The sequence below is a fragment of the Somniosus microcephalus genome, chromosome 5, assembly GCF_052327205.1.
Source record: "Somniosus microcephalus isolate GS21.2 chromosome 5, FLI_Smic_1.0, whole genome shotgun sequence".
NCBI classification, from domain to species: Eukaryota; Metazoa; Chordata; class Chondrichthyes; order Squaliformes; family Somniosidae; genus Somniosus; species Somniosus microcephalus.
The window spans coordinates 269885351-269908363 of NC_140991.1; the positions used below are offsets into that span (position 1 = coordinate 269885351).

At 47.5% G+C, this 23013-nt stretch overlaps 1 long non-coding RNA gene across 8 annotated transcripts in view; it reads left to right on the plus strand.

Annotated features, from left to right (window-relative positions):
• LOC147117716 (uncharacterized) overlaps positions 1 to 23013 on the plus strand; it is a 698822-nt gene that overhangs the window by 547953 nt on the left and 127856 nt on the right. The gene's annotated exons all lie outside the window — the stretch shown is intronic.

Consider the following 23013-nt stretch of genomic DNA (forward strand, 5'->3'; position numbering starts at 1 on the left):
CTGAGAAATAGGGGGAGCCAATGACTGCCCGCATTTGTGTTTTAATTTAAGAAACTAGTGTGGTGGTGATGCTAATGATAATTGGAGTGGCAGCCTACAACCCTTTGAGAACTCTGCGTTCCTCTGACTCTGGCCTCATGTGCCTCCCCAATTTCCTTCACCCCACAATTGGCGGCCGTGCCTTCAACCGTCTAGGCCCTAAACTCTGGAATTCCCTCCCTAAACCTCTCCACCTCTCTCTCCTCCTTTAAGTCGCTCCTTAAAACCTACCTCTTTGATCAAGCTTTTGGTCACCTGACCTAATCTCTCCTTATGTGGCTCGGTGTCAAATGTTGTCTGATAACACTCCTGTGAAGCGCCTTGGGACATTTCACTATGTTAAAGAAGTTATATAAATGCAAGTTGTTGTTGTTGTGGTTGTAGGATATAATTAGAGGAGACAGAGGTAGAGAGGCGGAGAGGTTCAGGGAAGGAATTCCAGAGCTTAGAGCCTAGGCAGCTGAATATAATTAGAAGAGAGCGATGATGAGGCATGCTAATAGAGAAGAGGCATGCTTTGATATGCTTGTAGATGGGATACACTCTGGCACATGCTTCTAGAGGAGGGGGTGAGGGCACATTGGGGCGTTCTCATGATAAAAGGGTGGATCAATTCAAGTAGCATTTGAACTGGATTGGGAAGTTAGCCAGACCTGAATCCTGATCCAGCTCAGAGCAGGATCTCTACTGTTTGGGCCGTGACAGTATTAACTATTCTGCCTGAAAAAATAAATTAAGTTGAAAAGTAGTCCTGTCCATAAAAGGATAAAAGATCCTGTTGAAAATATGTTCTTTTTATCACAAATATAGCAGCACATTGTGAAACAAATTAAGGCAGGCCAGTTCTAAATTTTGAAAATGTATACTGGATGCCAAAAGTCTGGAATTTAAAGTAAAAGTCTGTTTTTTTCCCCTACTTTGGTTTCTCATGATGTTCATGTATTAATTAACAAAGAAAGATGGAAATAACTTATCACATCTTCAGGATGTCCCAACACACTTCACAGCCAATGAAGTGCAGTCACTGTTGCCATGCACGCCAACACGACAGCCAGTTCTGAGTGCAACAAGGTCCCACAAATAGCAAATGAGATAAATGAGCTATATTTGATGGTGTTAAGGGATAAATGTTGCCCAGGACACTGAAAAAACTCCCCAGCTCTTAAATTGAACAGTGCCGTGGGATCTTTTGCTTCCACCTGAATTAGTAGATGGGGCCTTGATTTAACGTCTTATCCGAAAGACGGCACCTCCAACAGTGCAGCACTCCCTCAGTACTGCAGTGGAGTGTCAGCCTGGATTATGTGCTCAAGTTCTGGAAGTAGGCCTTGAATAGACTACCTTCTGACTTAGTGGCAAGGGAGGGACCATTGAGGCATGCTGACAACGAGCAAGATTATTCACTTTACAGCAAGGCAGACCTGAATAGTCATGTCGTCATCCTACCTTGTGCCATGTCTTGTTCTGGGTTTGGCTAAAGCTGGCAGCTTTGGTCAAATGATTCGTCAGTCTAATCAATCATAAGGCATAACTTTTAAATTAGAGCTAGGCAATTCAGGGGTAATGTCAGGAAACACTTCTTTACACAAAGGGTAGTGGAAATTTAGAACTCTCTCCCCAAAAAGCTGTTGAGGGTAGGTCAATTGAAAACTTCAAAACTGAGATTGATAGATTTTTGTTAGACAAGGCTTTTAAGGGATACGGAATCTAGGCAGATAGATGGAGTTAAGATACAGGTCAGCCATTATCTAATTGAATGGTGGAACAGGCTCAAGAGGCACTTGTTCCTATGTTCCTATGACATGGGACATCCTGCAGTCGTTTGGCATCTCCACTGACTTCAACATGGCCACGATGAACCTGATTCGCACCTGGCCATGGCAATAGTGACATTTTGCTGCTTGGCTGCAATCTGGGGCATCAACATACTCAAGTTTGAGCTTGCGTTGGGAAAGGTGACCTAATACCATCCGTCCCTGAGAGATTGAGTGTGTCATACTGGCAAGCTTCAAACCATTTTCTCTATTACACATTAAAATTATATCTATAAATAAAGAGCCCTCATATCACCGTGCCAGCTGTGGCTCAGTCGGTAGCACTCTCACCTCTGAGTCTGAAGGTTGTGGCTTCAAGTCCCACTCCAGAGATTTAAACACAAAATCTACGCTGGCACTTCAGTGCAGTACTGAGGGAGTGCTGCACTGTCAGAGGTGCCATCTCAGTGGGTGTAAAAGATCTCATGGCACTTTTCAAACAAGAGCAGGGGAATTCTCCCTGGTCATCACTAAATCAGATCATCTGGTCTTTATCACATTGCAGTTTATGGGATCTTGCTGTGTGCAAATTGGCTGCTGCATTTCCTATGCTTCAAAAGTACTTCTTTTGCTGTAAAGCGCTTTGGGACGTCCTGAGGTCATGAAAGGTGCAATATAAATGCAAGTCCTTTCTTCGTGTATAAGATAAATGCCAGACTGTGGGGACATTTAAGCAGTTGCCATGCTGAATTGCTTTTAATTTGCAGCTCACTATTAAGTCAATGAGCATAACCTGACAGATGTGAATGGCATGTAATGTCAGACAGGGTAGAGGACATTATTTTGTTTGGATATTAGCTCAAACAGCTGGTCATTAATGAAGGGAGCCTCTTGTGCTGAAGCCACTTATGCATGTGAATAGCTGGCTGATTGATGCTGCCCCTCCAGAGGCACCCAGGTCTGGCAAGTGATGCCCGAGGCAGAATAATATAGCAGCAGTTTGACTGCGCTCTAACAGAGCAGTATGTCATTGTGTCACCAGGCAATTGAGGTTACTGCGGGGCAAAGGCAGACAGACGCGACCGATAGGGTCATTCAGCCGTGGATCATTAGAATGCAGGCTGACCTACTTGAAGTTCAGCTGACTAGGTGAAAGCTGCAGAATGCAACGGGTCCCCTGATAGGCTAAATGCTGTTGCTAGGGGATTGGAGTGAAGCTTTCCCTCCCATTGGCTGTGACTGAGTGATAAAAATCTGACTGGAATTCAGAGCTTCACCTCAGTACTGTTGCTGTGTTTTCTTTTCTCTTTGCTGCTGTGTGTTTGAAGTTACGACAGGCACACATGTTATATATAATATTTTTGAAGCATATTTGATTTGCTAACGATGACATCTTTGCTCAAGCTTTTCGTATCAGTGGGCTGCACATAAAATACATATTTTTAAGTGTCTGCCAAGTATGTCCCCTTTCGGTGAACATTAACTGGAATGTGAGTTCAGTGTCGGATCTTGCCAAACATAGTTATGATGGAGAACGCCCACCCCACCACATAAGGTTGCCAACTCTGGTTTGGCATATTCCTGGAGGTTGTATCACAGGACCTCCGACATCCAACTGCCCTGCCCAGTCAAACAGCCATTTTCCCCCTTAAATATTTTTATAAAACACTTTTTTTTAGTGCCCGTATGATTTTTCTCCTGGGTTGCTTGCAGCGGTGTCCAGGAGATAGATCTTCAATTTCTGGAGATTCCAGGCCAATTCCACGCCCACATCAGCTCCAATCGTGGATGCTTGCTGAGCTACTGCTAGACGGGCATCCTTCACGAATCCATTTGCTTCCTATTATACATGGCCTGTCTCGCTCAGTTTCATGCAGTCACGAAGGAATCGTTTAGGGAATTGTCAGTAAGTGTGTATAGCTTTGGAAAAAATCAATCAGAAATAGGGCAAAAGGTGATCCCTTTAATTATAGGCTAACAGATCCAGATTGATTAGATATGAGCCGGAGACCATAGGTCCTATTTACAGCTGTAAATTATTTAAAGGAGCAGTAGCTGTGCTTTTTTTTTAATGCCTAGAGTATTTTACACACGCAAGACAATATCGAGACTGCAACAGTGGCTGGATCAGGGCTGTTAAATAAAAAAACATATTTTTTACTAAGCAGAGCCCTAAACTCCTTGGCTACATAGAATTGCATTGAGGCCATTCAGCACAACTGGTCCATTCCGTGTTTATGCTCCACATGAGCCTCCTCCCACCCTACTCCATCTCACCCTATCTGTATATTCTTCTATTCCTTTCTCCCACATGCACTTATCTAGCTTCCCCTTAAATGCATCTATGTATTCACCTCAACTACTCCTTGTGGTAGCGCGTTCCACATTCTAACCACTCTCTTGGCAAAGCAGTTTCTCCTGAATTCCCTATTAGATTTAGTAGAGACTAACTTATATTTATGGCCTCTAGTTTTGGTCCCCCTGCACAAGTAGAAACATCTTCTTTATGTCTACCTTATTGAATCCTTTCATAATAAAGAATCATTTAAGCTGCTACCTATTATGCACAGTCAGTGCATTCTGTGGCAAGTGCATAGCACTTTGTGAGGCTTGGACTCTTCAATTTATACAGTGAGGTTGCCGTGATATGGACATCTTTGCAGTTGGTGATAGGGAGTGGGGCTGCCAAGGTCTGTAACCACGTAAGGTTCGGTGCATCTGAGAAGAATTTTTTTTAATGATTAAAAACATGCACCAATAGTTTTTTTTATTAATTGTCAATCACTGGTAAAAATGAGTGAGCTTTTTAAAAAAAAATCAAACATGTAATAAATTACAATGCTAATGGGTAGAAAGGAGCAGTGCCTGGGAGACTGATAAAGCTTTTAACTGAACATGGTATTGATTGTAATGATTAATCAAATATTTGAACACATCAGAATCATCGTAAAAATGGGGGCAAATGGCTGAGTTAAATGCATGCCTTGTATACCAACGGTGGTATGTTGTCATGATACTGAATGAGGGCTGCAGCCCCTCTCCCTTTCCTTCCCCTCACCTCACCTCTCCTTCCCTCCCATTAACCCCCCCTCCCCACCCCACATCAACCTTCTGTCTTATCTCCTCCAGCTCATTCAGGTCACACTTCTCATAGCTCTGTTCAGCTAATAAAATGAAGTCTCAGAACAAATTTTGGGCCTACACTTTAATACAATGCGCCAGGACAGGGTCTGAGTGGACAGACTGAATGTGTGTGGTGTGTGTGTCTGCGCCAAGTTCCAGCAAAGTGCCCGGCTTGATGATAAGTTGATTAGTTAATTATTAAAATTTCTTGTTCAATTTGGAAATGCAATCGATCGATCAGCTCGGCTCCCAAAACAGCAGGGATGTAGAAAGCAAAGTGGATGGCTGGCTTTCTTTAGTCGCTGCTCTTAACCCTTTGTCTGCTGAAGGACGTTTTCAACACCACAATAGAGAATCTGGAATTGTGAACTGCTTTGATGGCTGGATTAAGATCTTCCCTCACATCTGCTCTCCTGAAAATAGCAAGTCCTTCTGAGCACAGATCCGTGTTCTCTGATACTGCCTCCAACTGAGAGAGAGAGCCGCATTTGTATAGCATCTTTCACGACCTCCGGATGTCCCAAAGCGCTTTACAGCCAATGAAGTACATTTGAATTGTAGTCACTGTTGTAATGTAGGCAACGTGGCAGCCAATTTGCACACAAACAGCAATGAGAAAATGACCAGATAATCTGTTTTATAGCAATGTTGGATGAGGGATAAATATTGCCCAGGACACCGGGGGAGAACTCCCCTGTTCATCTTCGAAATAGCGCCATGGGATCTTTTACGTCCACCTGAGAGGGCAAATTGTGTCTTGGATTTAAATCTCATCCGAAAGCAGAATAAGAGAGGGGGTCCAGGCCTAGTCCAGCCAGACTCGAGTAGAAGCAGGGGAGGAGGATTTAGGGCGATGGATGACAATGATAGAGGGAATTAGGGGCTATGAAGTGAGAATGGATAGCATTGATGGAGATAATTGGGCAAGCTATCTCTCATAGGAACATAGGAGCAGGAGAAGGCCACTCACCCCCTTGAACCTGCTGCACCATTCAATGAGATTGTGGCTGATCTGCACCTCAAGTCCATTTGCCCGCCTTTGCTCCATGTCCCTTGATTCCTTTACCTAACAAAAATCTATTGATCTCAGTCTGTAAAGCTCCAATTGTCCCAGCATCCACAGCCTTTTGGTGAGAGAGTTCCACATTTCTATTACCCTGAGTGCATCCAGAGTTCACTCCTGAATGGCTTAGCTCTAATTTACGATTATGGGGAAAAATGTGTCCCCTTAGCACATCCCGTTAGCACCAGTAGATGGCACTTATGGGGCGCTAGAGCAGTATCGCCAGGGCAAGGCAAATCCAGCGCCACATGCCAAATCCGGTCCCTCTGTATCGCTGGGAATATCAACGCTAGGTAGATCGTGATGTCAGTGAGTGTGCAACGCCCAATTTGCTAAATTGATTGTCGCCACCTACCTCAGCGCCAGGAGTAAACACCGACAGGGAGAGCTGGCATGCAGCACCAGGAAGCCGGCTCCAGGGACGTTATTTAAAGGGATCATTGGTAATCATTCGCAGCTGTCAGAGTAGTGCTGTTTCAATGGTTTCTTGTCAGTTTCACCCACTGCAACAGTTTCATTCAGTAATTTCAAAGTTCTTTTGTATCAGGAGTCTTCTGGCAACTAAAAAGTACCTACATTTATTCCTCAAAGATTCAAACTGCTACACTTGGTAACATTAATGGGGGCTGTACTGGCATGCCTCTTCGCCCTCCAGGATTTACGGCAGAGGGAGCGTAGGCAGCGAGAAATACGGGAACATGTGCACACAGAGATGAGGAGGGACATCAGGGCTCTCACCGGGAGGCCTTACCCTCCGAGGGTATTCCAAGAGCACTTTTCCTACCTTCAATTAAGTGAGGAGCAGTGTCTTAGATGGCTTCGCCTCACCAAGGAGGTGGTCACAGAACTCTGCCACCTCCTCCAAACAGACCTCCAGCCTCACACCAGGATGACTTAAAGCCCAGATCCCCTTTGCTCATCACTTCCCCATCATTCCATCCCTCTCGCAGGCTGTACCACACTGCAAAGCTGAAATGACAGACACCACAAAAGAATGGTAAGTGAATTAATAAATTTATCAAAAATCAGTGAACACATATTTTCACCAAAAATATTAACTATTCACCCTTGTGCAATCCCTTAGTGTCTGTTATTACTGTGCCTTTGCCTACTCTAGTGCTCCTATGAAATGTTGGCCCAGTGGCTGCAGCACGGCTGGTGGAAGACTGCTGAGTGTCCATGCGGGAGACTTCAGATGGCCTTGTAGGATGCCCTCGACCAGCTCTGGGCCTGGAAGGCCCGGCTGTAGACTGCACCACCTCAGCATAGGCAGCAACAGTCTGGGCTGGCCGGATGACAGGCAGCGACAAGAGCAATGGTGGAGTGGCAGTGGTGGGAGCAGGAATGCTGTCATCCTGAGAAAGGACAGCAGGTTCCTGCTCCACTGACCCACTGCCACTCCCCCAGGGCAGCAATTCAGCATCCCTAGCAATCTGTTGCTGCACAGATTGCTGGCCTGCTGTGACACCGTGAAAGCCCCGGTCGACGGTGGTAGACTCAGCCATGACGGTAGCAGTCAGAGCTTGCGTGGCATCAAGCTGAGATTGCATGAGAGCAGTCTGAGATTGAATGGCACCAACCATAGACTGCATTACAGCAGTAAGACGTTGTGTTGCTTCTGCCTGTGCTGCAATGGAAGCTGTCAGATCGCCCATCACACACAGCATCAGGTCTGGGTCGCCATGGTCTCTCTGGGAGTCTACCGTCCTTTGCAGACTGGAAATGATGGGCTCCATGGCTGGCGCAGAGCTTTGTGCAATGTTGGAGGCGGATTCTTCCACGCTCCTTATCATTGCCGAGAGGCTCTCGGGCACCCTTGGCTTTGCATCTATCATCTCCGTGTGCATGCCCATCACCCTTCTTCTAAAGGCCTCCACATCGAGGTCCTCATCTGAGTTCTGTGCAGCAGAACTCGCACTCCGGGGAGCTGGCTCCCGAGCTCCCATTTCTGCATGGCATTGCTGCAGCCCACTTATCCCCGGTGCCTCACCCTGTGCAGATCCTGCTACTATTCTAACCTCTAAAGAATGCATAGTGCCAGTATCTGAGCTGGTGTCTGCGGGTGAGACATGCAGTGACGTGGTGTGTTCTTCCTCCCCCTCTTCTCCCGCCTCGCTCTCTACAGTGCCCTCAGGGACAGGCTGCTCAGGTGGTTGCTCATTATCTGAAAGCATAAATGCACAAGAGTTGGGTTAAGGTGAGGGGACCAGGAAGGGAGAAATGCATGCATACAGCATGATTAGCTGGAAAGTACGAAACGCTTGTGGGGTGAGAGGGAAGTGGGATGTGAGAAGAAGGAGTGGGGATGAACATACCGTTGTTGTCCCCAAGGGGGTCAACGTCGCCGGTGGCCATGGCGCCCACCACTTGGCGCCCAGTGATCTGCGACACTTGATTCTCCAGCGCAGACAGTGGTTGGGTGTTGGCTTGTCCCCTGCCTGTGTGCTCCTGCTCCCTTCTGTTGTGAGCCACCTTGGCCTGCAAGAGAAAAGAAAGTGTGTGAGTGAGTGTGGAGCAATGTGTTTGGGTGATGTCCCTGCCATAGTTGAATAGCTGTCATTGTGTGCAAGGTGTGAGATGTGGGTGTGAGTGTTGGTAGGTAGAGATTGTTGGTGGGTGAGTGCTGGGATGAGTGCTTTGGGTAGTGTGTGAAGATTGTAGTTCAGATGGTGGTATGTAGCATTTATTGAAGCATTCACTCACCCTGACCACCCGAGTGAGGTCGTTAAATTTCTTCCTGCACTGCGTGTGGGTCCTGGGGACCACAGTGCTACCCGAGATGTGCTGCGGTACCTCCCTCCACATGGTGCGGAAGACGTGTGGCGAGGGCCTCCTGCCACTTGTCGGGTAGAGCACCACCCTCTGTCTCTCCACAGCGAAATCTAATGCCTCCAATACTTCATCGGAGAATCTGCCGGCTCTCTCCGTGGGGTGTGGATCTGCGGATCTGCCATGAGTACATCTGGTTCAGTCCTCCAGCTCCTTCTCCTTGTTCTGTTTCTGCTTGCTGAGGCAGCTGCACAGCCAGCAATGCTGAGAACGAGGTGTTGCAGCATCAATGAACTTCCCCTTTCAGTAGTGAAAAAGTCTCTGGCAGTCATGATTTGCAATTAGACTGCACCTGATATTGGTCCACCCTTTAAGTCTAATGCCAATGAGCTTGGGTTTTAAGACTTGCTTTGGGACTCCAATCATTTTATTGAGCAGTGAGCACGAATTTTGCATGCAGTCTAAAGCATTTGCGACTGGCACTAATTCTCCAACTTTTCTACTGACACTGCCCATTCCTGGGCTATAACGAATTTCTAGCCCATTGTGCCCTTGTTCTTGATTCCCCCATCAGTGGAATTAGTTTCTCCATATCTGCCCTATCAAATCCATTTAACATTGATCAGATCACCCCTCAATCTCCTATATGCAAGGAAATGTAAGCCAAGTTTATGCAACCTGTCCTCATAATTTAAACCTCTAAGCCCTGGTATCATTCTGGTGAATCTGCGCTGCACCCTCTCCAAAGCCGATATATCCTTCCTGAGGCACAGTGCCCAGAACTGAACACAGTTACGTTTTTTTTTGCAATGCCAGGAAACTTATTAGACACAGATCGATGAAATGGAACTTTTTCCTCTCCTTCGAACAGCAGAGAAGTGATTCCAAAAATATACAAATTGTTATCTGAGGAAGGATGTTCTTGCCATGGAAGGAGTTCAGCGAAGATTCACCAGGCTGATACCTGGGATGGCAGGAATGACGTATCAGGAGAGATTGGGTCGATTGGGCTTGTACTCGCTGGAGTTTAGAAGATTGAGAGGGGATCTCATTGAAACTTATAAAATTCTGACAGGACTGGACAGACTAGATGCAGGAAGGATGTTCCCGATGGTCGGGGAGTCCAGAACCAGGGGTCACAGTCTAAGGATAAGGGGTAGGCCATTTAGGACAGAAATGAGGAGGAATTTCTTCACCCAGAGAGTGGTGAATCTGTGGAATTCTCTACCACAGAAGGCAGTAGAGGCCAATACATTAAATATATTCAAGAAGGAGTTGGATATATTTCTTAAGGCTAAAGGGATCAAGGGGTATGGGGAGAAAGCAGGGACCGGGTACTGAATTTGGATGATCAGCCATGATCGCATTGAATGGCGGAGCAGGCTCGAGGGGCTGAATGGCCTACTCCTGCTCCTATCTTCTATGTTTTCTATGTTAATTCCCCTAGTCTCCGAAGCCATGGATAACAGTTCTGCCAGAAACTGCTGTACTTATGTGTACATTCAGGTACTGCTTCCTTGTCTGGCTGAAGATATCGGTTCATTTTAAACAGATTTATTATTTCCTGTGGTGCAAAAAAAAAATACACAATGGATCACCATAGGTTACAGATTGACAGCTTCCCCGTGACCTTGACTTGATAACCCATGATGATGAATCACTCTGGGAGTTAATTCCATACCAGACAACTCCCCATCGGGTATCATTCGAAATGATGTAGGCAACACCCATACTATTTACAACATGCAGTGTAGGTCTGCCGTGAAAACCCAAGTATGGCAAACATTTCAGACAGAAGGCAGGAAGAGCAGTCACTGGAGCATTAGGCTATCGTGGTAAATAGATGAATGTTCCAGGTACAGAGAAGAGACTGACGACCAAAATAGAAGCAGATCGCTGGTCAGTGTCTTGGAGTAGAAACAGAAATTAAAAGGAGCTCTTTTTTTTTCCACTCCCCGCTCCCTCCCACCCTCATTTTCAGAGTTCATTCACAGATGGATTTACAGAAGTGGGAATGGAACTGGAGATGTGAAGATTAAGTGTGGGGCTGGAGATATTTTTCGTACCAGAGCCGTTTGCTGACAGCGCGCGTAATTTTCCACAGCTCTGGTGGGGTGGTGGCTGAGTGGCTGCTGAGAAAGCCCAGCTCGACAGATGATGTGTGAGTGCACTGAATTGGCATTCTCACATAATTAAAGCGTTGTAGTGAAACAAGCCAGTCTCATGTGGATCATTTCTCAGTGGGACTCATTCTCCCTTCACACACACACAAAGCCAAACTAAGGAGCGTTCCAGGAAAAGGCCTGAGGAGTTATCCAAATGTGTGGCTATTCTACTCCCAATAAAACACATATGCTAACTAATCTCTATTATTAGGATTGTATTCTCACTCCAGAGTCTTGAGCACAAAATCTAGGCTGACACTGCCACTGCAGTACTGAGGGAGTGCTGCACTGTCAGTGGTGCCCTGTCAGTGGTGCCGTCCTTCAGATGAGACGTTAAAACGAGGCCCAATCTGCCCTCTCAGGTGGAAATAGAAGATTCCATGACACCATTTCGAAGACGAGTGGGGGCGTTCTCCCCGGTGTCCTGGCCAATGTTTATCCCTCAACCAACATCACTAAAAACAGATTATCTGGTCATTATCATGTTGCTATTTGTGGGATCTTGCTGTGCACAAATTGGCTGCCACATTTTCCTACATTACAAAGGCGATGACGCTTCAAAAGTATTTAAAGGCGGTATATGAATGCAAGTTCTTGCTTTTTTTTCTGTCACTGTACAGTATGATTTAATTTCACCACAGTGGAGTAGAAACTAAGAGATACAGTGGGATGTGCACTGCAAACTGTAGATTGTAACATCACTTCCTTAGTATTTTATGAATGCTGCTGTCTAATTCCAGTGGTCAGGAACAGTCATTCCTGTTGGCAGGAGGCTGGGTTTCATTACCATGCGCTGGCGAGCTGAAGATCCAAACGGGTGTCACACTGCAGCTCACCAGCTTTAGGCCAGCGCGATGTCTGATGGACCAGAGGTCATCCTGGCTGGCAGGCTGGTAGGTCTTGGGGGGAGGGGTGGGGCGGAACAGGCTTGAGGGGCTGAATGGCTTACTCCTCTTCCAATGTTCCTATGACAGCGAACCCACCTTATTCTTGCGGATCCCGGAGGAGCACTCCCGCTCATCCTGCCCCACCAGTCATTTGCTTGACGTTTATTTGGGGCTGCTTCCTCTTTACCATCCGGGTGCAGCAGGGCTAGCCTGCAGGGAGCAGGGAAATTCAATTTGTCGTTTTACATAATTTTTTTAAAATGCAGATTTTGTTGCTTTCATAGTGGCCGGATTTATGAAATGTGTACACATATACGCTATTTAATAATTTTGCTTGATACCGTTCCAAATACTTCAAGAGGCTTAAAAGCGAACGACAATCTGTCTGAAATACAACAGAACACACCACATGTCTGAAACAAGGGAGTGGAGAAATATGAAGTGCAAGTATAAACAGGAAGGATTAAGTTTTATAGGGAGCCTCAGGAATGGTGTAGTTTATGAGAGCTCCTAAATTCCAGTCACCAAGATAGTCCTTGGGTGTAAATAATCTATAAAAATGAAGTGTATGCGAAATACTGTCAGTTTCAAACAAAGAAATCATGGGTAATTTTTTGTGATAATTGTTATAAAAAACATTATTTTTGCTAAACCTTCAAATAGGCCACCTCTCAGATTTCACAAGATCATAGATAATGACCCATGAGGAGTGCCATTCGGCCCATCTTAACTCACCCATTCATAAAGGCCCTACAGTCCCCCCCATTTGAGTATCTAATTGTTCCTTAAACGATTCTAGGGTCTTTGGCTCCACTACTCTGGAAGTCCATTCCAGGTCTCAATCAATCTTTGATGTGAGCAAGAACTTTCTAACATTACTCTTAAAGCAAGTACTTGTATTTATATAGCATCTTTCATAACCTCAGGTGTCCCAAAGCACTTTACAGCCAACTTTTGAAGTGTAGTCACTGTTGTAATGTAGGAAACACATCAGCCAAATTGCACACAGCAAGGTCCCACAAACAGCAATGAGATTAATGACCAGATCATCTGTTATAAGTGATGGATAAATGTTGGCCAGGACACCGGACAGAACCCCCTTGCTCTTCTTTGAAAAGTGCCATGGGCTCTTTTACGCACACCTGAGAGGGCTAGACGGGGCCTCAGTTTGACATCTCATCTGAAAGACAGCACCTCCAACAGTGTATTACTCCCTAGTAACTGCACTGAACTGTCAACCTGGATTTTGTGCTTAAGTCTCTGGAGGGGGGGCGGGGGGGGCTTGAACCTACGACCTTCTGACTCAGAGGTGAGAGTGCTACCACTGAGCTACCACTGACACCTAAAGATTTGCCTTTCACCAGTCTGAACTATTGTCTCCCTGTCCTACTCTCTCTCAGAAGTTTCTCCAGTCTTTCCTCATAACTCAGACCTCTGACACGAGGGATCAGCCGCAGGGTTCACTGCACTACCTCTGGTGCTTGTATGTTCACTTGGTGTCTCAGTGACCAGAACTGGACACAGTAATCAAGGTGCGGTCTGACCAGAGCACAGTGCAGCAACTTTCTCTGACTTGTAATATCCTGTTTTGGCTATTGTAATTCAGCATTCTGTTGTCTTTGTTGACTGCTGTTCTGCATTGGTTGGACATGTTGAACATTGAGTTCACTATGATTCCTGGGCCTCTTTCAACTTCATTCTTAGCTATTTCAACACCATTCATGAAGTATGCCCTCACTTTTCTCCTGCGTGCAGTACTTTACAATTGTGAGCATTACATTTCATCTGCCATTGTACTTGCCACATATGTATTTTGTCGAACTCGTTCTGTATTTCCTGAGCTGCCTCCTTTAACTCCTAGTTTACTATCATCTGCAAATGTGACTGATTTGTATTGCTTTTCTGAATCCTTCAAGTTGCTATAATGAAATCATGATCTTTAAATGCTGAGAAATTCTACGGTATTTGGCATAATCAGTCCATTGGTAAATCATATCACTGCATTCTGTTATTAGTGTGACAATTCAGTGCATTGGAACCATTATATATTTTCCTTCAATAGACTAGGTTTGTATTCGATTGAGTGTAGAAGATTAAGGGTGAACTAATTCAGATGTTTAAGATGATTAAAGGAGTTGATAGGGGTAGATAGAGAGAAAGGGGGAAAAATTCAGTTGTTTGCGCCTCCCGTTAGCACCTTGCTGCAATGCTCCCTCTCACCCTCAGTAAGCTCCCCACTGGAGTGGAGCTAATTTACAGAACAAACGGGAAACTGTTCAACCTCCGTCGCCTCCAGTCCAGATCCAAGGTTGTCCCATCCTCTGTCGTCGAATTACAGTATGCAGACGATGCTTGCGTCTGTGCTCACTCGGAGGCCGAACTCCAAACCATTGTAAACACCTTCACCGAAGCATACGAGAGCATGGGCCTTACACTAAACATCCGTAAGACAAAGGTCCCCTACCAACCTGCCCCCGCCACACAGTGCTGCCCCCCGATTATCAAAATCCATGACAAGGCGTTGGACAGCGTGGACCACTTTCCATACCTCGGGAGCCTACTGTAACAAGGGCAGACGTCGATGACGAAGTCCAACACCGCCTTCAGTGTGCCAGTGCAGCCTTCGGTCGCCTGAGGAAGAGAGTGTTTGAAGACCAGGACCTCAAACCCAGCACTAAGCTCATGGTCTACAGGGTAGCAGTGATACCTGCCCTGCTGTATGCCTCAGAGACATGGACCATGTACAGCAGGCACCTCAAAGCACTGGAGAGGTACCACCAACGCTGCCTCCGCAAGATCCTGCAAATCCATTGGCAGGATAGGTGCACCAACGTCAGTGTTCTTGCTCAGGCCAACATCCCCAGCATCGAAGCGCTGACCACGCTCAATCAGCTCCGATGGATGGGTCACATTGTCCGCATGCCCGATACGAGACTCCCAAAACAAGCGCTCTACTCGGAGCTCCGGCACGGCAAGAGAGCCCCAGGTGGGCAGAGGAAACGCTTCAAGGACACCCTCAAAGCCTCCTTAAAAAAGTGCAACATCCCCACCGACACCTGGGAATCCCTGGCCCAAGACCGCACAAAGTGGAGGAGAAGCATCCGGGAAGGCGCCGAACACCTCGAGTCTCTTCGCCGGGAGCAAGCGGAAGCCAAGCACAAGCAGCGCAAGGAGCGCACGTCAACCCAAGCACCCCACCCACCCGCCCCTTCAACCACCGTCTGCCCCACCTGTGACAGAGACTGTAGGTCCCGCATTGGACTAATCAGTCACCTGCGAGCTCATTTTTAATGTGGAAGCAAGTCATCCTCAGTTCCGAGGGACTGCCTAAGAGAAGAGAAGAGGGCGCTAATGGGGCGCAAAGCAACTAGCGCCTTGCCATGGCGATGTTTGCGCTGCTCGCGAAATTAACTAGACATTTTGCGGCGGCACTAAACACTAACGCCACGATCTCCTGCGCCGGCAGATTGTGACGTCAGTCGAGTGTGCAACGCCCCGTTAGCGCCCCGGACCGGATATTGAGTGGCGCCCCTGCCTTACCGCCTGCTGCTAGCAACGACGGGTTGAGGGGAGCGTTATGCTGTCAGAAAGGGACTGGGGGAGCGCTATTTAAAGGCGACTGCTTCCTGCCTTTTTTTGTTGGTGACATTTTTGCACCACGCATTCTGAGAGAGAGAGAGAGAGACTTCTGGAGAGATTCAACGCTGTGAGCTGTGAGTCAGTTTTGAGTACTGAGCAGCACTTTGCAGGTTTATTTTGATTTGCCCTTCCTTGCTTCGCCAGCGCTCTGAGGTAGCGCCTCGCTCCTCGGCCTTTGCGCCTTAAGACAGGTGTGAAGTGCCTGATTTAGCGCTCCAATCACCTCCGGGGCGATAAAAGCCAAGTTTGCTGTCAGAGGCGATAATTAGCGCCAGGCGCTAAACTTTGCGCACGGCCGATAATGGCGCCCCAAACGGGGCGATACTGAATTTTTCCCCCAAACTATTTCCTCTGGTGGGGGAGTCCAGACCAAGGGGGCATCACCTTAAAATTAGAGCTTGGCCATTCAGGGGTGATGTCAGGAAGCACTTCTTCACACAGAGGGTAGTGGAAATCTGGAACTTACTCCCCAAAAAGCTGGAAGGGCTACGGAACCAAGGCTAGTAAATGGAGTTGAGATACAGATCAGCCATGATCTAACTGAATGGTGGGACAGGCTCAAGGGTTCTGAATGAACTGCTCCCTTTCCTATGTTCCTATGTAATAAACTACAATTGAACTTTTACAACATATTGACAGACAGCAATTTAGTGAAAGTACTGCTATTAATTTTTTTTTGCCAGATTATGACATTTTTACAAAACATTTCTGAATGATCTGTAATATTGTTATACTGCTTTTGGGCAATAACTAGGGATGTCAACGCTGGTTGGGCATATTCCTGGAGGTTTTATCACATGACCTGCCTCCTGCCCAGTCAAGCAGCCTTGCTTTTCCCATCTCCAATATTTTTATAACTAATGAACAAAAGTGTTCAAAGAAAATGAAAAAAACCCCACATAGGGCGAGAAATTGGGCACATTAACGCCTCCCGTTAGCGCCTCCGGGGGTGCTAATGGGGTGCTACCGGCTTTGCGACCAGGCGCGGCGATAGTACTGATGCCCGCAAAATTGCTGCCTTGTCAGTTTGATAAAAGCAAACAGGCGTTTTGAACGATTTGAGCGTTTTCAACTTGAAGGAGTCTTCTGGCTGAGAAAAATTTATCACTTTCATTTGGGTTACATTTCATAGTGCAACATTTCCATAATTTAATGGGGGCTGTAGTGGCACTGGACCTCGCCCTCCAGCATCACCATTGGAGGCAACGGAGGCAGAGAGAAAGATTGCAAAATATGGCCAGAGGGAGGCGGGCCAACAGGGATCTCAACAGGAAGCCTTACCCTCCCAGGGTATTCCGGGAGCAATTCTTCTACATCAATTTCACTGAGGAACAATGTCTTAGAAAGCTCCACTTCAAGAATGTGGTCAAAGAACTCTGCCACCTCCTGCAGCCAGACCTCGAGCCTCACATCAGGAGCACCAGGGCTCTCTCAGTGGCAGTCAAGATCACCGTCGCCCTCAATTTCTACACCAGCGCATCCTTCCTGTGTGCAATAGGAGACATGTCTAAAATATCACAGTTCACCGTCCATTGCAGCATCCGCGAGGTCATAGATGCTCCCTACAGAAGGAGAAGGGACTACATTTCCTTCCCTATGACCAGAGAGAAGCAGCATGAGCGTGCATGTGGCTTTGCCAGGATAGCGGGCTTCCCCATGGTGCAGGGCGTCATTGACTGCATCCACGTCGCTTTGTGGGCACCGCATAACAATCCTGAGGTATTCCATAACCACAAAGGCTACCACTCGCTTAATGTGCAGTTGTTGTGCGACCACACACAGCGCATCCTCACCGTCAATGCCCGCTATCCTGGCAGCAGCCACGATACCTTCATCCTGCACCAGACCAGTGTGCCAGCTCTGTTCCAGCCACCACATGAAGTGACTGCTAGGAGACAAGGGCTATCCGCTCTCCACCTGGCTCATGACTCCCCTCCACAACCCCAGCCCTCATGCCCAACACTCATACAATGAGACATGCTGCCACCAGGAACATCATTGAGCAGACCATCGGAGTGCTCGAGCAATGGTTCCGCTGTCTTGACCGCTCGGGAGGAGCCCTCCAGTACTCGGCTGAGTGGGTGTCCCATTTCATGGTGGTGTGCTGCATGCTGCACAACATGGCCATCATGAGGGCGCAGCCATTGCCACCAGGGATAGCCGCACTCTCTCAGGAGGAGGAAGAGGGAGACGAGGAGGAGGGGAGGAGGAACGGGAGCACGAATAGCAGCAAGGGAGGATCCAGCCATTCCATCGGCCTTGTGGAAGGGTGGTCCGTGACCACCTCATCAGACTTTGGTTCCAATGAATTTGAGGCCACTTCCCGGTTGCTCATCCAGTCCCCATCATCCCATCAATTTCCCACTCTATGCCACACCCCAAAGCTGAAATGAGACACAGCAACATTTCTGCAACATTCCAATAATAAATTTATACACAATCAGTAACCACATCTATACAACAACAATATTAACTAATCACCCTTGTGCAAACCCTTACTTGCCCCCTTTACAGTACCTTTGCCTATTCTAGTGCTCCTACGTAGTGTCTCCCCAGTGGCTGCAACAGGGCTGGTGGAAGGCTGCTGAGTGTTGGTGCCAGAAACTACAGATGGCCTTGCAGGACGCCCTCAACCAGCCCGGAGTCTGGAAGGCCCGGCTGTAGACTGCACCACCTCAGGCTGGGCAGCGGTAGTCTGGGCTAGCTGGCTGGCTCACAGGCAGTGGCAAGGGCAATGGCGGAGTGGCATTGGTGGGTGCAGGAATGCTATCATCCTGAGAGAGGACAGCAGGTTCCTGCTCCATTGACACACTGCCACTCCTCTAGGGCAGCACCTCAGAATCCCCACCAATCTGCTGCATCACAGATTGCTGGGCTGCTGCAACACCGTGAGATCCCCGGTTAACTGTGGTGGTCCCAGCAACGATGGCAGCAGTCAGAGCTTTCGTGGCATCAAGCTGAGACTGCATGAGAGCAATCGGAGACTCGATGGCAGCAACCATTGACTGCATTACAACACTAAGACGTTGCGTCGCTTCCACCTGTGCTGCAATGGATACTGCCACATCGCCCATGACACGCGACATGAGATCTGGGTCCCCACAGGCTCTCAGGGAGTCCACCATCCTTTGCAGATTGCCAAGGGTGGGCTCCATGGTGTGCGCAAAGCTCTGCGCAATGTTCGAGGTGGACTCCTCAACGCTCCTTACCATTGCTGACAGGCTCTCGGGCACCCTTGCCATTGCACCTATCATCTCGGTGTGCATGTCCATCACCCTTCTTGTGAACGCCTCCCCATCGAGAACCTCATCTGAGTCCTATGCAGCAGAACTCGCCCTGCAGGGAGCTGGCTCCTGAGCTACCCTTTCCCCCTGGCCTTGCTGCAGCCCGCTTGTCCCCGGTGCATCACCCAGTGCAGACCCCTCTACTAAACTTGCCTCTAAAGATCGGGTAGTGCCAGTATCTGAGGTGGTGCCTGCGGGTGAGAGATGCAGTGATGTGATGCTTTGCTCCTCCTCCTCTTCTCCTTCCTCACTCTCAGTGGGGGGCTCAGGGATAGGCTAGTCATCTGGTTGCTGATTCTCTGAAAGCATAAAGGCACAAGACTCGCGTTAAGGTGAGGGCAGGGGGGCAGGAATGGAGCAAGGAATGCAGACAGTATCAGGAGCTGGAAAGTGAGAAAGGCTTGTGGTGTGAGGGGGAAGTGAGAGGAGAGGGGATGAACATACCATTGTTGCCCCTGAGGGGGTCGATGTTGCTGACGGCCACGGCGCCCACCACCTGCTGCCCCATGAGTCGCAGCACTCGCTCCTCCAGGCCTGAAAGCTGCTGGAGCTGCGCATCACCCCCACCTGTTCTCTGCTGCTCCCTCCTATTGTGGACCATCTTAGCCTGCAAGAGAAATGAATGTGTGTGAGTCAGAGTCCAGCTATGTGTTTGGTAGATATGCCTGCAGTAGTTGAATAGCTGTGATTGTAGGCAAGGCGTGAGATGTGGATGTGAGTTTGAGTAGGTGCAGATGCTTGCTTGATGGGTGAGTGGTGGGATGTGGTGGTTTGTGCAGTGTGTACAGACTGAGGTTCACCTGCTGGTATGTAGGACCTGTTGAAGCATGTACTCACCTTGACCACCCGAGTGAGGTCATTGAATTTCTTCCGGCACTGTGTCAAGCTGCACACGACCACACTACTGGCTGAGACCTCCTGGGCGACTTCCCTCCACATTGCCCTGAACACCTGGGGCTATGGCCTCCTTCCAGTATCCGGGAACAGCACTGCCCGCCTTCGCTCGACTCCCGCGACCAATGCCTCGTCCGTGAAACGACGATCTCTCTCCCTGGGAGTGGGATCAGCCATCACGATCAGATGATTGAGTTGGTTGCAGGTCGCCTTCACAGCAAGCAGTGCTGATAATGAGGATCTGCACAATGATGCAACCTCCCCTTTAAGAGCTGGAAGGGGCCAGTGTGAAGGATCATTCCCGATTGCATTGCACCTGAAATTCATTATCGATCTGCTGGTAGTGTCCCTGTAGCACCCTACTGAGGTCATTAGTGCTTGATTTAGTGCTCCAGCTCTCTCCTGGAGCACTAACAACCAATTTAGGGGAACCTCAGATTCATTAACGCCCAAACGAATAATGAATTTCTCCCCCATAATTTTTGCTTACAGCCCCTATGATTTTTCTCCCAGGTTGTTTGTAGCAATGTCCAGGAGATTAATCTTTAATTCCTGGAGCCTCCAGGACAACCCAGGAGGGTTGGTAACCCTAGCAATGATATATTTAGATTATTTTTAAACAGTAAATGACCCTTCAAAATCTTTGTCATCCTTCATATAACTAACCTTCAGCACGCGTTTTTTTGCATTTACATCCTCCTCCTCCATTCAATTCTGTGCAATATTCTAAGAATAGGCCTATAATGAGGCTTTTAAACATCTTTAGCAACCAATTTCCTTTCACCAATTTTATGATGGGAGCAAATCTTGGAGCAATGGGCAAAAATGTGGCAAGTCCTTTTCTACTGGCACTTGCTCACTTCTTTAGTCTCTTGGTTGGAACTAATGACCAGAGGAGAATTTGCCCCATCATTTGTGAGGAGGATGAGGATTCCTGCTCCTGCTGCCATGGCGCATTCTGGGGAACACGCCAAGGCAGTGGAAACTCCAGTGTGAGGCACGATGACGTCAGAGCATTCCGGAAAGCTCTGTGATTGACAGGAGAGGCAAGGGCGAGCAGAAAGTTAAAGAACGCGGGTTAGGAATGCACGCAGCATCAAATCGAATAAAAATACTTGAAAAATGAAAGCGATTCCAAACAGCTCCTTTCCTTTTTGTAGCTGGTGTCAGGCCAGCTCCAGGGGCTGAGTGTATGTGAATCCCGAGCCTCTTGATAATCTGCTGTTAAAGAGCAAAGCAGCTTTCACTTCCAAAGCTTTGATGAAAATGTAACCAGAGTGTTTAAAATTACAGTTCATTCTTATTAAAGTAAAAAGCCAATTTTGTCACTGAATTATGTTCTCATAAATCCCTATTATTTTGCCAAGGTTGACAGCAAAGTATTTAGAACATTGTAGACCTGCGAGAGAACTATATGCTTGGCCTGCACTTTGGTTGTAAAGTGCAGAGATTCTCTTAATCTGCTAAGGTTTTTGATGTGTTTAACATTTGCAGATGGAGGGCTGTACTTTTATTTTCTTTCTCATTTTCTCCCCCTCACCCAGGGATTAGCGGATAAAGCTTAGGGAGGCGGGGTTTTGGGCAAGGAGGACATTTGCAGGAGGCCCCGTCCACTACAAGAGGCCCCACCTGTAGTGTATGTAACCTGTACCACCTTAAGAGGATACCTTAAGGTGATGGACTACTTTTTGATGGCTCCTGTACATTGTAGTACCGGTGGTGACCACACCGGTATATAAACCCTGCGGAGCAAAGTGTATCCCAGTTCAGCCCTGACCCTCAATCACTAAAGACCTGTTTACTTACTTCTGTAGTCTGTGTCCTGTTATTCAGTGTAACTGCAATTGAAAACACAGACTCAACACCACCCACTGCAGGAGGCCCGACCCAGTGCTACTCTGGCTAAGGTCAGCTAACTCAGCGTGGCCTAGGATCAAGTCAGGATCCTCCTGGTCTGTACAGCTTAGTGCCACTTTGCCTGCTGCATTTCCACACACAAGCATCTGGGGAGCATTAACATAGGAACAGGAGAGTAGGCCAGTCGGCCCCTCCAGTCTGCACTGTCATTCAATTAGATCCTGGCTGATCTGTTTCTCAACTTCATTTACCTGCCTTGGTTCCATAACCATTAATATTCTTTGGGGTACAGTAGCATAGTGGTTATGTTACTGGACGAGTAATCCAGAGGCCTGGACTAATGATCCAGAGACACGAGTTCAGAATCCCATCACGGCAGCTGGGGAATTTAAATTCAATTCATTAAATAAATCTGTAGTGGTGACCATGAAACTACCGGATTGTCGTAAAAACCCATCTGGTTCACTAATGTCCTTTAGGGAAGGAAATCTGCCGTCCTTACCTGGTCTGGCCTATATGTGACTCCAGACACAGAGCAATGTGGTTGACTCTTAACTGCCCTCTGAAATGGTGGCCTTCAAGGGTAATTAGGGATGGGCAATAAATGCTGGCCTTGCCAGCATTGCCCACATCCCGTGAATGAATAAAAAAAAACTCTTACCCAACAAAATTCAATCGATCTCAGTTTTGAAATAACAGCTTTTCGGGAGAGTGAGTCCCAGATTTCCACTAGCCTTTGAACATAAGAACATAAGAAGTAGGAGCAGGAGTAGGCCATACGGCCCCTCGGGCCTGCTCCGCCATTCAATAGGATCATGGCTGATCCGAACCTAGACTCACGTCCACTTCCCTGCCCGCTCCCCATAACCCTTAATTCCCTTATCAGCGAGGAAACTGTCTATCTCCGTTTTAAATTTATTTAATGTCGCAGCTTCCACAGCTCTCTGAGGTAGCAAATTTCATAGATTTACTACCCTCTGAGTGAGGAAGTTTCTCCTCATCTCAGTTTTGAAAGGGCAGCCCCTTATTCTAAGATTATGCCCCCTAGTTCTAGTCTCACCCATCAGTGGAAACATCCTCCCTGCATCCACCCGATCAAGCCCCCTCACAATCTTATATGTTTCGATAAGATCGCCTCTCATTCTTCTGAATTCCAATGAGTAGAGACCCAACCTACTCAACCTTTCCTCATAAGTCAACCCCCTCATTTCCGGAATCAACCGAGTGAACTTTCTCTGAACTGCCTCGAGAGCAAGTATATCTTTTCTTAAATATGGAAACCAAAACTGTACGCAGTATTCCAGGTGTGGCCTCACCAGTACCCTGTATAACTGAAGCAAGACTTCCCTGCTTTTATACTCCATCCCCCTTGCAATAAAAGCCAAGACTCCATTGGCCTTCCTGATCACCTGCTGTACCTGCATACTAACCTTCTGTGTTTCATGCACCAGGACCCCCAGATCCCTTTGTACTGTAGCACTTTGCAGTTTCTTTCCATTTAGATAATAACTTGCTCTTTGATTTTTTCTGCCAAAGTGC